Source organism: Spermophilus citellus (genome assembly GCF_964194105.1).
Source record: "Spermophilus citellus genome assembly, chromosome: 2".
NCBI lineage: Eukaryota > Metazoa > Chordata > Mammalia > Rodentia > Sciuridae > Spermophilus > Spermophilus citellus.
The window spans coordinates 49,619,933-49,634,309 of NC_138183.1; the positions used below are offsets into that span (position 1 = coordinate 49,619,933).

General features: G+C 38.1%; 1 pseudogene across 1 annotated transcript; it reads left to right on the forward strand.

Moving 5' to 3' along the window:
* Positions 1 to 12,560: 12,560 nt before the first annotated feature.
* LOC308641510 (etoposide-induced protein 2.4 homolog) lies at positions 12,561 to 13,621 on the forward strand (annotated as a pseudogene). Its single transcript has one exon. The product of its transcript is annotated as an etoposide-induced protein 2.4 homolog (transcript).
* The last annotated feature ends 756 nt before the right edge of the window (positions 13,622 to 14,377 follow it).

Genomic DNA, 14,377 nt, shown 5'->3' on the forward strand with positions numbered 1-14,377 from the left:
ACAAGGCTACTTTCTTTTTTCTTTTCTTTTTTTTTTTTTTTTTTTTTGGTACCAAGACCAGCAATTGAACTCAAGGCACTCAAACAGTGAGCCACGTCCCCAGCCCGATTTTGTGTTTTATTTAGAGACAGGGTCTTGCTGAGTTGCTTAGGGCCTCACTAAGTTGCTGAGGCTGGCTTTGAACTCATGATCCTCCTGTCTCAGCCTCCCAAGACTGGGATTACAGGCGGGTGTTACCATACCAGTCAAAGCTAAATATTTTATATGTACAAACAAATTCAGCCTTCCCAACAACAATACAAGTGATGCTACTATTTTCCCCCTTTTACCTAGGAGAAAACTGAGGTATACAGAGGGGAAATAACCACAGTCATACACCTTGTAAGGTTTGAAACAGGTAAACATATCTAATTTTTAAATACAGTATGAAATATTCATTATAAAATTCTTAATTCTTATTTCCAAATAAAATACTCTGTGAAACACAGAACTATTCCCAATCTGATAATAAGTAGATGCTTTTAACAAATGAATCTTTATAGTTAACAGGCTTGACTATGCATTTTAAACATAATTCCACTTACGTTTGTATTTTGTTTGTATTTTTCACTTTTTAAGTACTAGGGATTGAAACCATGGGTACTATCTACCACTGAGTTACATCCCCAGCCCCTTTTATTTTCTATTTTGAGACAGGGCCTTGCTAAGTTGCCCAGGCTGTTCTTGAACTTGCAGTCCTCCTGCGTCAGCCTCCTAAGTCATTGAGATCACAGGTGTGCACCATCACATCCAGCTCAGATATGTATTAATTAACAATCCATGTTTGTGGCCCAATGGGCTTGATTTTCAGCTCTCGCTTCCTTATAAACATAGAATCCTTTTTCAGATTTAAGATAAAAAATGAAAGGAAATTGAGTTAATTTCTTTATTGTTTTCCAATTGGGCTGGTAAAGAATGTCTTTAGATATATTGGTCGTTTCCACAGTTCCAGAAATGGGAAGCCTGGAAGGAGTTACAGACAGAGCCTACAACTATAATGACCATAGGTACGATTTTCAAATAACTCAGTTCTCCCCCAGCACTTGTTGGGTGGTGCCATATGTCTAGTACTGACCAATCCATAGTAGTAAGATTGCTTGGAAAACTTTAAATAGAACCACCATTTGACCCAGTTATCCCACTCCTCAGTTTATACCCAAAGGACTTAAAATCAGCATGCTACAGTAATGCAGCCACATCAATGTTTATAGCAGCTCAATCCATAATAGCTAAACTATAGAACCAAGCTAGGTGTCCTTAGTAGAGGAATGGATAAAGAAAATGTGGTATTTATATTCAATGGAATATTACTCAGCTTTAAAGAATGAAATTATGGCATTTGCCAGTAAATGGATGGAGTTGGAGAGTATCATGCTAAGTGAAATAAGCCAATCCCCAAAAACCAAAGGCAGAATGTTTTCTCTAATATGCGGATGCTAATTCACAATAAGGGGTGGGGCACTAAAGAAGAATAGAGTTACCTTATATTAAGTAGATGGAAGTGAAGGGAGAGGAAAAGAGGGGATAGGAAGGATAGTAGAACAAAACAGACATTATGACTTTATGTATATAAATATGACTGTATGACCAATGTGATTCTACAACATGTACACTCAGAAAAATGAGAAATTATGTCCCATCTGTGTATGATATATCAATGCATTCTACAGTCATGTATAACTAATTAAAACAAAAAATTAAACAAATAAAAACAATTTTAAAAATAATTGGTTTATTTCCAGACCAGACATAAATTATAATATGAGATTCTCCAAATCTTTTTGTTTTTTAGTCACCATGGTATAATGATTAAAAGGTGACTGCTCCATCAGCCTGAGCTCCCAAGTGACTTCAGGGAACAGGGCCCCCGGCAGACCATAGATGGATCCATGCCATGCATGAGAATTATCCTTTGTTTTTTAAGACACTAAGATTTGGGGGATTGGTTTTTACCACAGCATAACTTAGTGTTATGGTTTGGATATGAGGTGTCCTCCAAAAGCTCCTGTTTAATGTAAGAATATTCAGAGCTAAAATGATTAGATTATGAGAACTGTAATCTAATTGGTCCATCCTAATTTGAACCAATTGACTGGGTGGTAATCATAGACAGAAGGGACATGGCTGGAGGAGGTGGGTCACTGCGGAGTTCTCTGGAAGGGTTGTTCTTCCCTGTGACCCTTTCATGCCCACATCCCACCACACACACACACCTATCTGCTTCTTGATGGGGCCGTGGACTGAGCAGCTTTCCCCGGCAGCGTCCTTCTTCCCCCAATGTGCTGGCTCATTTTGGTCCTGTCTATAGACTTAGACCTCTGGAACCATGAGCCAAAAGAAACTTTTACTCCTCTAAGCTGTTCTTACAGGGTGTTTTGGTGACAGTCACACAAAAGCTGACTAAAACATGTGGTTTATCCTGACTGAGTCGACCTCTTCCTGTTTGTATGTGGGCTTATGTGGTACCTTCACTATCAAATTCAGAAGAAAAGTAATGTCCTTCTGGAAAATGTCTCTAACAATTCCTTTCATCCTTTTTTCCAGTTCATGCTTCTCCCTGGTTTCTCTCTTTACACATCTGATGTCAGTGAAGGTGTTCACTGGAGGATTGAGAAGAAAGAAATGTAAGAAGAAAAAAAGTAGAAATAGCAATTTATCAGCACCTCCCAAATGAAACTACTTGAAAGTATAGACAATGAACCAGAAAGGTGATGTAAATAGAACTTATTTTGTGCACTATATCATCTTTCTAGAGAGATTTTTTTTTGTCTTCCTGAGTGTGACTAGCCAAAATATCTACACTAGAGATGACATTTATCTCTATTCAGTTGCTCAGGATTTCAAATGAATTTTGATTAAAAGTATGAGTTTGGAAGATGACAATAATGATTGTTACTTTCACCATATGAGAGATATGTAAGAACATGTACTCTGTATTTATTTTATTGGACATGGGTCATGTACTAGACAAGAGAATGCAAAGGCTCTTGGTAAATGGGGAGAGAAAATTCTTACACATAAACTAAAGAATATATGGCTCTTCTTGACAACTTATAAGCTAATTTCTGGAAAGGAGTCAGAATACAATCTCTGTAAAAGTAATCTTTTTAGTTTAATATTTATTTCCATTAAAGTAATTCACATACAGTTGGAAAAAAACATTGTTGCCTTAAAACAAAAGAGCAGTCACCTATTCGGAGTTGGGCAGAAGGGAACTCAAGATAACTTATGATATGGCAAGGGAGAGGTAAACGGTTAAATCTAGAATGACTCCCAGTTGGAAGACCTTAAGCAACTAGGTAGATGACAGGCCCGTTGACTAAGATGTAAGGGGTGAGGGACAGTTAGAACAGCAGTATTTACAGTGGGGAGGGGAAAGCAAAGAATCAAGAGTTACTATTTTGATATTGTTGAAAAGACACTTTGATAAATGTTCTGGAGTTTAAGACACAGGTTGTAGACAAGTTATCCAAAGTTTGGAGGTCACTGACATACAGATAATATTAAACAAATTTAAATGATATCACCTTAGCAGAACAGAATTGGGGGGAGGGGGAAATAAAACAATGCTGATGTCATTCAATATGCAGATTTCAGGCCAAGGAGGAGGAACTAGGAAAGAAGACTGCAAAACTTCGGCCAGGCAGACCAGTAAAAGAGCCAGGTGGGTACAGTGACTCTGGAGTAAGCAGTTGTTCAAAAGGAGGGACAGTCAATTGTGCCCATGTGGCACTCCATTCACCACTACTTACCTGCTTCTACCTGAAATGGCAACACTCACGGTTCCCTCCCATGTTCTCAGCACTGTGCTTTTACTCCTTAAAATGCTTTCTCATCTGTCCAAATCCTATCCTTCAAGATACAGTAAGAATGCCATCAATTTTGTAATTACTTCATTTCCTGACTCCACTAATAAAATACGCTCTCACTCTCCACGGTATCTGACAAATCACTGTCTGTCAAATTTTATTCTGCTTTGTACTGTAGTTTTGCATATTCTTTTTAAAAATTTATTTATTTATTCTAATTTGTTATACATAACAGCAGAATGCATTTCAATTCATAGTACACAAAGAGAGCACAGTTTTTCATGCCTCTGGTGGTACACAAAGTAGAGTCACACCATTCATGTCTTCATACATGTACTTAGGGTAATGATGTCCATCTCATTCCACCATCTTTCCTCCCGCCATGCCCAACTCCCTTCCCCTCCCTCCCCTTTGTCCTATCTAAAGTTCTTCCATTCCTCCCATGTGCCCCCCACTACCATCCCCATTATGAATCAGCATTCACAGATCAGAGAAAACATTTGGCATTTGGTTTTTGGGTTTGGCTTACTCTACTTAGCATAATATTCTCCAACTCCATCAATTCACCTGCACATGCCATAATTTTATTCTCTTTTAATGCTGAGTAATATTCCATTGTGTATACACACCACATTTTCTTAATCCATTCATCTACTGAAGGGCATCTAGTTTGGTTCCACAGTGTAGCTATTGTGAATTGTGCTGCTATAAACATTGATGTGGCTGCATCACTGTAATATGCTATTTTTAAGTCCTTTGGTATAGACCGAGGAATGAGATAGCTGGGTCAAATGGTGGTTCCATTCCCAGTTTTCCAAGGAATCTTCACATTGTTTTCTATATTGGCTGCACCAATTTGCAGTCCCACAAGCAATCTATGAGTGTGTCTTTTCCCCCACATCCTCATTCACAAACACTGTGTTTGTCTTCATAATAGCTGCCATTTTGACTGGAGCACTTCTCTAATTGCTAGAGATGTTAAACATTTTTTATATACTTGTTGATTGATTGCATATCATCTTCTGAGAAGTGTCTGTTCAGTTCCAGAACAGGAACTGGTTTTTTTTTGTGTGCTAAGATTTTTGAGTTCTCTATATATCCTTCAGATTAGAGCTCTATCTTATGTGTTTGTGGTGAAAATTTGTTCCCATTCTGTAGGCTTCCTATTCACCTCACTGATTGTTTCTTTTGCTGAGAAAAAGTTTTTTAGTTTGAATTTATCCCATTTATTGATTCTTGATTTTATTTCTTGTGCTATAGGTGTCTTATTAAGGAAATCGGGACCTAATCTGATGTGATAAAGATTTGGGCCTACTTTTTCTTCTATTAGGCACAGGGTCTCTGGTTTAATTCCTAGGTCCTTGATCCACTTGGAGTTGAGTTTTGTGCATGGTGAGAGATAAGGACTTAATTTTATTTTGCTACATAAAGATTTCCGGTTTTCCCAGCATGATTTATTGAAGAGGCTATCTTTTCTCCAATATCTGTTTTTGGTGCCTTCTCTAATATGAGATAACTATATTTATGTGGGTTTGTCTCTGTGTCCTCTATTCTGTCCCATTGGTCTACAAGTCTATTTTGGTGCCAATACCATGCCATTTTTGTTACTATTGGTCTGTAGTATAGTTTAAGGTCTGGTATAGTGATGCCCCCTGCTTCATTCTGCTTGCTAAGTATTGCTTTGGCTATTCTGGGTCTCTTATTTTTCCAGACTAATTTCATGATTGCTTTTTTATTTATATGAAGAATCTCATTGGGATTTTGATTGGGATTACTTTTGCATATTCTTTCTGCATCCTTTGTGAATCCCAATAGCAATATATTATAGTCCCCAAATCCCGCATAACGTAGCAGCATATCTGGCATGCAGTGGGTGCTCAATAAAGATTTTCATTGAATCAAATCCAAAAGCATAACTCTCATGGCTGGCAAAGATTTTCAAAAGGAAGACTCTTTAAACACTTCAGATTTCTGTTTGCCAGCCTGTGGATCATGTGCACCAAGCCTGGGAATTATTTACCTATTTTCCTGACCCTCTATAGAAAAATAATTGGAGCAATTTTGTTTAAAAAACTTAAGATTTTTAAAAATCATCTTTTTAAAAGACTATCTGGTGAGAGGGACAAAACACAGTAATGTAAGCATAGTCCTGTCACATGCCTATGTTCCAATCTAATGACTATTTTCAAGACCATTTAAACTAATCTTTTGCCCAAATCTCATGTTTGAAAATACAGCAAGTAGCAAAAGCCCCATAGATGAAACACCTTTATGATCCCTGAACTCCAAACTATCAAGCTGCAAGACTGTCCTGACACAAACTTTGGGTTAGAATACTTGAAAATTGCTAAGAGAGAAGCCTGTAAATGTTCTGACTACAAAAAATAAAATTAAATAAAATAAGTATTCAGGTGATGCATATCTTAATTAGCTTGTTTTAACCATTTCACAATGCATACATATAACAAAACATCATATAAACATATAATATTTTGTCAACTATACCTTAATTTTTTAAAGTGCTTGAAAATAAAGTGGCAGAAGCATCAGATACATAATAATGAGCTGATAAGCATTTTAAAAAAGAATTCAAACAGCAGAGCAGAAAAAATAATGAGCTTTCACATAGGGCAGATCTGAAGTGGCTGTTTATGTAATACTGAACAAACTTCTTAGCCTTTCTGAGCCTTAGTTTCCTTATTAGAAAAAGAAAGATTAGAATAATTCTCTTTAATAACAACTCAACTAATTACTATTAAAAATAAGTACCCAGCACAAATTGGGCTCATAATCAGATGCAGCTCTTTATACTGTGAAAAGTCCTAACAAACATTGAAAATTTAAACATTGCATAGTGATCATTTATAAAGTCTTATTTAGTAACAGTCACCACTTACTGATGAACCCCTCCTGTGAGCCTTATGTGGTCTAGATTTATAGATAAGTATCACAGTGACTAAGAACATGCACTCTAGTATCAAACTGCTAAGTTCATATTCCAGCTGTGTGATCTTGGGGAAGTTACTTAGCTTCTCCCCTAAAGTCTGGTTTCTTTGTCTATAAATAGGAAATGATAACGTATTCATCTCATAGAATTGCTCTAATGATTAAAGGAAACAGTGGATCACCAGCATATTGTATGTGCACAATAAATATCAATGTTATAATTATTATTTCCATTGTACATATTAGGAACCTGAGCCTTTTTCAAAGGAGGGAAGTAACTATCCCTAGTCATGGGTTGACTTGCTTTTGAAATCCAAGGCTGCCTGATTCCAAACCTGTGCTTTGTCACTATGTCATCATCTCATCTTTTGTTATGTGTTAGGTAAAAATCCTTATTTTTCCCTTTGGTGGCTATGACAATTAGCAATGACAGTCTATAAGACATCAGGCAGGGCCTCAGGAATAACACAGCAATTGAGTTTAAAGTGAACAAGGTATTGTTTTCATTAAGTGCAATGTGAAACCATCAGAAAAAAAGGGCAGCATGAGGAAAATGACAGCTTGGGATGTGTGGTCTATAGATTGAGCTGCTCACATAAGAACCTGAGAAGGGAGAACCCCCAAAAGATTAGTCACTTCATTTTGTGTTGCAGAACCCAATTCAGGGTAACAAAGCTCTCACCAACAAAGGGGATGGAAGAATGGCAGCATTCACTTGCTCTGGACTGAATAAACAAATGGTAGACTTGTGGGCTGACTAACATCCTGGGACAATCCAGGCAGTCCGCCAAATTCTAGGAGATCTGATGTAAAAATGTCAAGCCTACACTTTTCTTTATGGAAAGTCCTCTGTGGGAATACTGATGTCCACAAGGTCAGCCCAGGCCTTCAAAACACTTTAAAGATTCACCCCTATTCAGACATAAGGATTTCTCAGTGCTTCCGTGATTGAAAACCTAGATCAAGTGAGAGGTTGAATTTCTTCTTCATAGTGTTAAATCTATTATTTGTCATCTCTCCACATTTAGAAATGTGTTACCACTGTCCCTTTTTAAATACTACATTACCTTGAAAATACACAGTTAGCCCACTAAAAATGTAACACTATTTCTATCTTTTCATTCATTTGTTCATTCATTTCAATTTCATCCACTACTCTGCTCTAGGGACCATGCAAGGCTCTGTGGATAAAACAGTGACTCAATCAATCAGGAATAATCTGTGCTCTCAGGAAGATCTCAGAGCAGCCTTAATTTCAGGAACACTGGAAAGAGTAATAAAATGATTACAATTTTATTTCTTGGCTGAAAGAAACTAATACAATTTGCAATTTATTAAGAGATGCAACACTTCTTTCAATTTATGCCACAATGTAAGTTTATAACAAAGTCAGAAATAAGAATAAAGGATTTCCCTTTATCTAGACACCAGTACCCCGAATGCTATGAGGACTGTAGTCACATTTAACCCCAGACTAAAGTAAAGTTTATTACAAAATGAAGCTAGCAAAATGTGAAGGGCTGCTTGACAGGATCCTAACTAATTCATGAAAAACCTTCCAGCAGCACTATCTACCTGGATAGATGGTTTATTATCTATCCAGATGACAAACATATATGGTATATGCAGGTTGAAAACAAAATCCCTGGGATGTTTTAATGTGAGTATAATATAACCTAGAGATGTAGCCCATAAAAGAGCATTTTATGGATCTCCTTATAACTCTCCAACCTTTCTTGAAATGCAGTCTTAAGTAGGGTTTACCTAGATGGGACTTATATACTTGCAATATGAAGACATAATCTCCATGACTTATTATCTCTCCAGTATTCCAGTAGGAGGCTACCAACTGCAAATTCAGAGAATTAGTGTTAAGAGGCCTTGCATATAACTGCCTTTACAGGAAATTCAGGCAGATTAACAGAGATTTTCAGCAAGCCCTTTCACAAAAACCTACAAACTGTGGAGTTATCTGGGATTGATGAAATTATCAAATCAATACAAAGTGTAGCATATTTATGTTAGTCTTTTTTTTTTTTAATTTTTTAATATTTATTTTTTTAGTTTTCAGCGGACACAACATCTTTGTTGGTATGTGGTGCTGAGGATCGAACCCGGGCCGCACGCATGCCAGGCGAGCGCGCTACCGCTTGAGCCACATCCCCAGCCCTATGTTAGTCTTAATACACATAATTCTTTAACAATCAAGGCATTACAAAATCAAGGTTTGGAAAGGGAGCCTAACTCTTGCGTAATTGGGTGAGTTGAAAGATAAAGCTCTAGACAATTGGAAAAGAGTTACTTCAGGACTTTAAAAAAAAAGGGAAAGAAAACCTGAAATGGATTGGATAATAAGTATAGCAGAAGCCACAGAAAACCTCTTTCACCCTCAACTTGATGTGCCCCCTAAAGGAGCAATATGAAGTGCACAGCCCACAAACCAGAGGAAGGACTGCACAGGAAATGGAGAGGAAAACACAGCACTATGGACTCCGAAACAGGATGAAGCCAGTGCATCTGAGGTTCAAGAAAACCAAGAAGGCAGTATGAGCAACCAAGTGTTTCCTGGAGTCCTTAACTCAAGACCACATTATGATTTCCAACAGAATGGAACCGTGAATAGAAAATCTGCAAAAAGCAGCCCACTTTTCAGTATCTTTCTGTTTTTTTTTTTTGTTTGTTTGTTTGTTTTGTTTTGTTTTCGTTTTTGCTTGTCTGGTGCCACCCATCAGACCTCTCTTTGAAGATTTTTCAGGGCACACACTGGATCCTACTATGGTGAGCAGTTTCATGGGTGGCACCAGAATTCTCAGCAAAATTAGACCTGCAGGTGGACTTGGCAAGTAACAGGAAGTAGCTTCCCTAGACAGTGCCAGGAAATTTGGTGCCAAAAGCCTGAGGTGGTTATTAGAAAATGGTTACCACCTTCAATTATCTGGCTACATGCTCTTCACCACCAGAAAATTGCTACAGCAGACTCCAGCCAAAGCAATCAGTGCTCCCTGAGGAAGCATCCACCAGGAGCTCTTGCTAGCATCCCTGCTATTTACAAAGTGGCTAGACAGGGCAGTGACAGTGATTTCTATTGTCCTTAAGGAGAAATTGCCCAACAGGATTTTAACTTTTACCTGGATTCTAGCCATTCTGCTTCCAAATACTTTTATTCTTTGGTTACTTGTCAGCTGGAACTTTTTGACAGCCAAGTTCTATTGTGCACGTACATGCACACTGTATGTGGATATGTGCACATTTTTAAAGTTCTCTAATTTCAAAAAAGTGAAGTGTACATTTGACTATTATCTGGTTATAACACTGAATATTTTAGAACAATTTCTTCTTTGGTTTGAGGGGGAAAGACAAAGAATGTGTCTAGCTGGGCACGGTTGTGCATGCCTGTAATCCCAGTGGCTCAGGAGGCTGAGGCACGAGGATTTCGAGTTCAAAGCCAGCCTCAGCAATGGCAAGGTGCTAAACAGCCCAGTGAGACTCTGTCTCTAAATAAAATGGAGAAAAGGACTGGAAATATGGCTTAGTGTTCAAGTGCCCCTGAGTTCAATCCCTGGTACCAAAAAATAAAAAGAGTGTGTCCAAATCTTTGATACCATTTTTCTTCTCCAAGTCTTAGTCTTGGAGTCTGTATGTATGACTGACTTTCATGATCACTGAAAAATTAGAGAAAATGTTTTCAAAAAAATAATAACTACCAGTTATTATGTGTTTGCCAGATGCTAGCCCATCTACACAGAACTTCATAGGTATTATTTTGCTTCCTTCATTATGATCCTGTGAAGCATGTGCTATTCAATGAGGAAGCCACATTTCTTTTCTGCCCCTTCTCCAGGCTTGACATTTTGCCTTGCTGTTAAGAGCTGGCCATGTGGCTGGTGTGTGAGCCAGTCTCTGTGTGGCCCCTTGTTTCAGATGGCAGATGGTTACTGGAGGGTGACACAGAGGGAGAAGTGTGAGGGAAGGGTTCCAAAAGCAGAGAACAAAAGCATGATCATGAGAAAGGCACCTTTGGGATTACACCCATTTCAAAGGGTTGCATTTCTTTGGTTAATGCCAAAGAGGTATGTATTAAGACAGAACAGGAAAGGACTTTTCCTAAACTCTTCAGCCATTCCCCTCACACTACAACTATTCTTCATATGTGAAAATAAATTGGGAATTTTTATTTATCTAGCATTCGTGTCTGAAAGGTTGTTGCTTTCTGTCTGTCACCCACCTGTTACCCTAGGTAGTTTATTTGGAATTAGATAAACCCCAAATATGTATCTCCAATATTGTCTTAGAAAGCACTACTAGAGAAGCTTTTTAATGTGCTTAACCTTAATACTTGAACCCTAGAAAAACCACAGAGCAAAACAACCTAATTATTAGGTATTATTTAGAAACACCACTGGGGAAGGTTTAATAATGCAATTTTAGAATTGAGATTAATAATAATTGGTGTATAGCTAATATTTGTTGAGCCCTTACAGTTGACAAGCATAGTGCTATACCTCTTACATGAATTATTTCATGCAAATCTTATGATATCCCATGGGGTAAGTTGCGGTTTTCATTCTCCAATCAGAAGACTAAGTTTGCCATCACATATTTTTCATTATCAAAATGGCCACCAATCTTCAATGATACACAAAATTATAAGAGGTTATGAGGGGAAAGGGGGAGGGGGAAAAAGGGGAGAGAATTGAACAACAGCAGGGGAGGTAGAGAGGGAAGATGGGAGGGGAGGGGAGGGGAGGGGGGATAGTAGGGGATAGGAAAGGTAGCAGAATACAACAGTCACTAATATGCCATTATGTAATAATGTGAATATGTAACAGTTGTGATTCTGCAATCTGTATTTGGGGTAAAAATGGAAGTTCAAAACCCAATTGAGTCTAATGTATGAAAGATGATATATCATGAGCTCTGTAATGTTTTGAACAATCAATAAAAAATAAAAAATAAAAAATAAATAAATAAATAAATAAATAAATAAATAAATAAAGGCAGGCCACCAAAATTACAAAGGAGGGTAAACCTGAGATAAGAGAAATGGAACATTTTTACATGTCCATCCCTCCCAACCTCCTCACTTCTTCATGTTCTTATTCTACTGTCCAAGGTGGTTCCAAAATCTACTATCAGTTGTACTGCTTTCTGCCACAGGTTGGTAATGGGTTATATCTCATGAAATTAACCAGAAAAAAATAAGAGTAAGATCTTTTAAAAATCAATGGAAGATATTTAACTTAAAAGAGCCAAAGAATGAACTATGACTCCAAGAAAAGTATATATGTAAATGTATGAAATTAATGACACAACATAAAAATCCAATGGAGAGCCTCAACTGCCAGACTAGCACCATGAACAGATTAATGCATTTCAGTGGAAATTGTTCCACTGGAGTTATGCAAAAGAAAAGGAAAAAAAGAGATTTTGTGGAGAGATGGAAGATTGGGAGAGGTAGGCCAGCATGATGGGGAGCTTTGTTTGGTATGAGCATTTCGGCTGGCTCTGTCCTTCCCAGAACCTAAAAGACTTCACACCAGCATCAATCTTAGAGGCAAACACTGCTGCTGACTGCCTGGGCAATTGCAGACATTTACAGTACAGTGGCAAGCTAGTGGATAAAATCTAAGTCTAAAATGTAGTCAGTCAGGGAGTGCCCCAGGGAGGGGCAGCTAGGCATGTAGAGAGATAGCCCACAGTGGGCAAGAACACATTTGGGGGTGCTTCTCTCTCCTCTGTGTAGTTTATAGTCTGGGTGTTGGAGAGATGGCTGACAGTGTCAAAACCTTTCTCCAGGACCTTAGCAGGGGAATCAAAGACTCCACTGGGAACGTTTGTACCATCTCAAATCTAGACACTCGAATCCAGATAAAGAGAGAGGAGCAACCTGGAAGAAGGGCAAGTAGTGTCCTGGTGCAGAGGAGAGACCAAAGTGTAAAGCGGAAGCAAGACCAGGAGTGAGTCATGTATTGTTTGTCAAATTTTCCATTGCTGTGCTTGGAATGATGGAGGATTCCGGTTCAGTCTCCTCTTGTTTTATCGTGTGTTTATTCCTGTGCTTCAGTCAGTAACAGCCTGAATTACTGGTGATCATCACTACATGGAGATGTTTGGCTGTGGCTGGAATTCTTCCTCAAATCAATTAATTGTCAGTGCTCTAGGCACGCTCCACCGGTTTGTGCTTAACAAAGTTGTGAATGTCATTTGGTTTCAATATATTGCTGACCTAGCATTTGAGGTACCAGGGAGGAAGCCTCATCCATTCCCACATGTCAGTAAGATAATTGCTGACATGCTCTTCAACCTTTTGCTGCAGGCTCTTTTCCTCTCCAGGAGGTGTTTGTGAGTTTCTTTCCCATCCATCTTGTTGGTCAGCTGGTTACTTTGCAGCTTATGTTCCTTCTCTACTCTCTGTACTGTTTGAATGTCTTTGGCTCAATAATGGAATTGAAAGGCACCAATGATTGTCAAACCTAGAAAGGAACTGGCCTTACTACTTTGGGTTTGGTTTGCCCTTGGCGTTCCTCATAGCAATGCAGTTCTCATACAATGTCAGAGGAAGCCTCTTCTCTCTCCTCTCTCCTTTACTCAGCATCAGCGCCAAAGAAGCAAAGTATTTCTCACTGGTACATTTAAAGGCTTCCACCTTTGGGGAGGCACTAGATTTAGACAAATGCCACCGTAACACAGAATGCTCAGAGAATGGCACTTTTCAACTCTGGCGGGTGGAAATTAACTGTTGGTTACTGCTGGGTCTGACTGGTTTCTCCAAGGAATATTGGGTGCTGCAAACAGGAGCTAAAGGTGTAAACTTATTAAACCTGTGATTGGTGATGTTTTCCTGTCATTTTAAGAGACTAAATATGGGCTGGAGGGAGCAAGCATCAAGATAGTTGCATAATTTTAAAATGTCACAATTAAATGTGAGCTGGTTTTTCACGAAAAAATTAAAATAAAATAAAATACTCAACTGCATCATTTTTAGGTCTCCAAATGAATGTTTGCTCATCCACCATGTCTAAAACTGGATCCAAAAATACTTAAAGAAAAAATATTTAGAAAGGAATTATAGTAGGCCCTTGAGTCTATAATCTTTATCATTAACTAACTACACACACACACACACACACACACCACCACCACCACCACCATTATACAATGATATAAGGAACTTTGTACAAAAATATAAAATTGAGTTATAAAAAACATAATAAAGAATAATAGTCGTCATAATACACTTGATAATAATCGTCATAACACACTTTAGCATTTTTGGTGTAGCACAGTGTTATAAATTAGTCACTTCATACTTTTTATCTGATTAATCCATCACAAGTGCTAAATTATTCAGCTCATCTGCTCTTGGCAGTATGTAATTGTCAACAGTAGGGAAAGGTGTCTCCTCAATGCTCAGGTCTAAAATCATTGTAACAATAACTGCTTCTTTCTCATCAGTTCACCAGTCTCTACCCTTTCCTTCTAAGACTTGTGAGGACAAAATGCTTATATAACTATGTAAATGGATGCAAAGAATCAGCATCTTCTTTAAACACAGATGCTGCAGAATTAAGTGTACAGAGCTC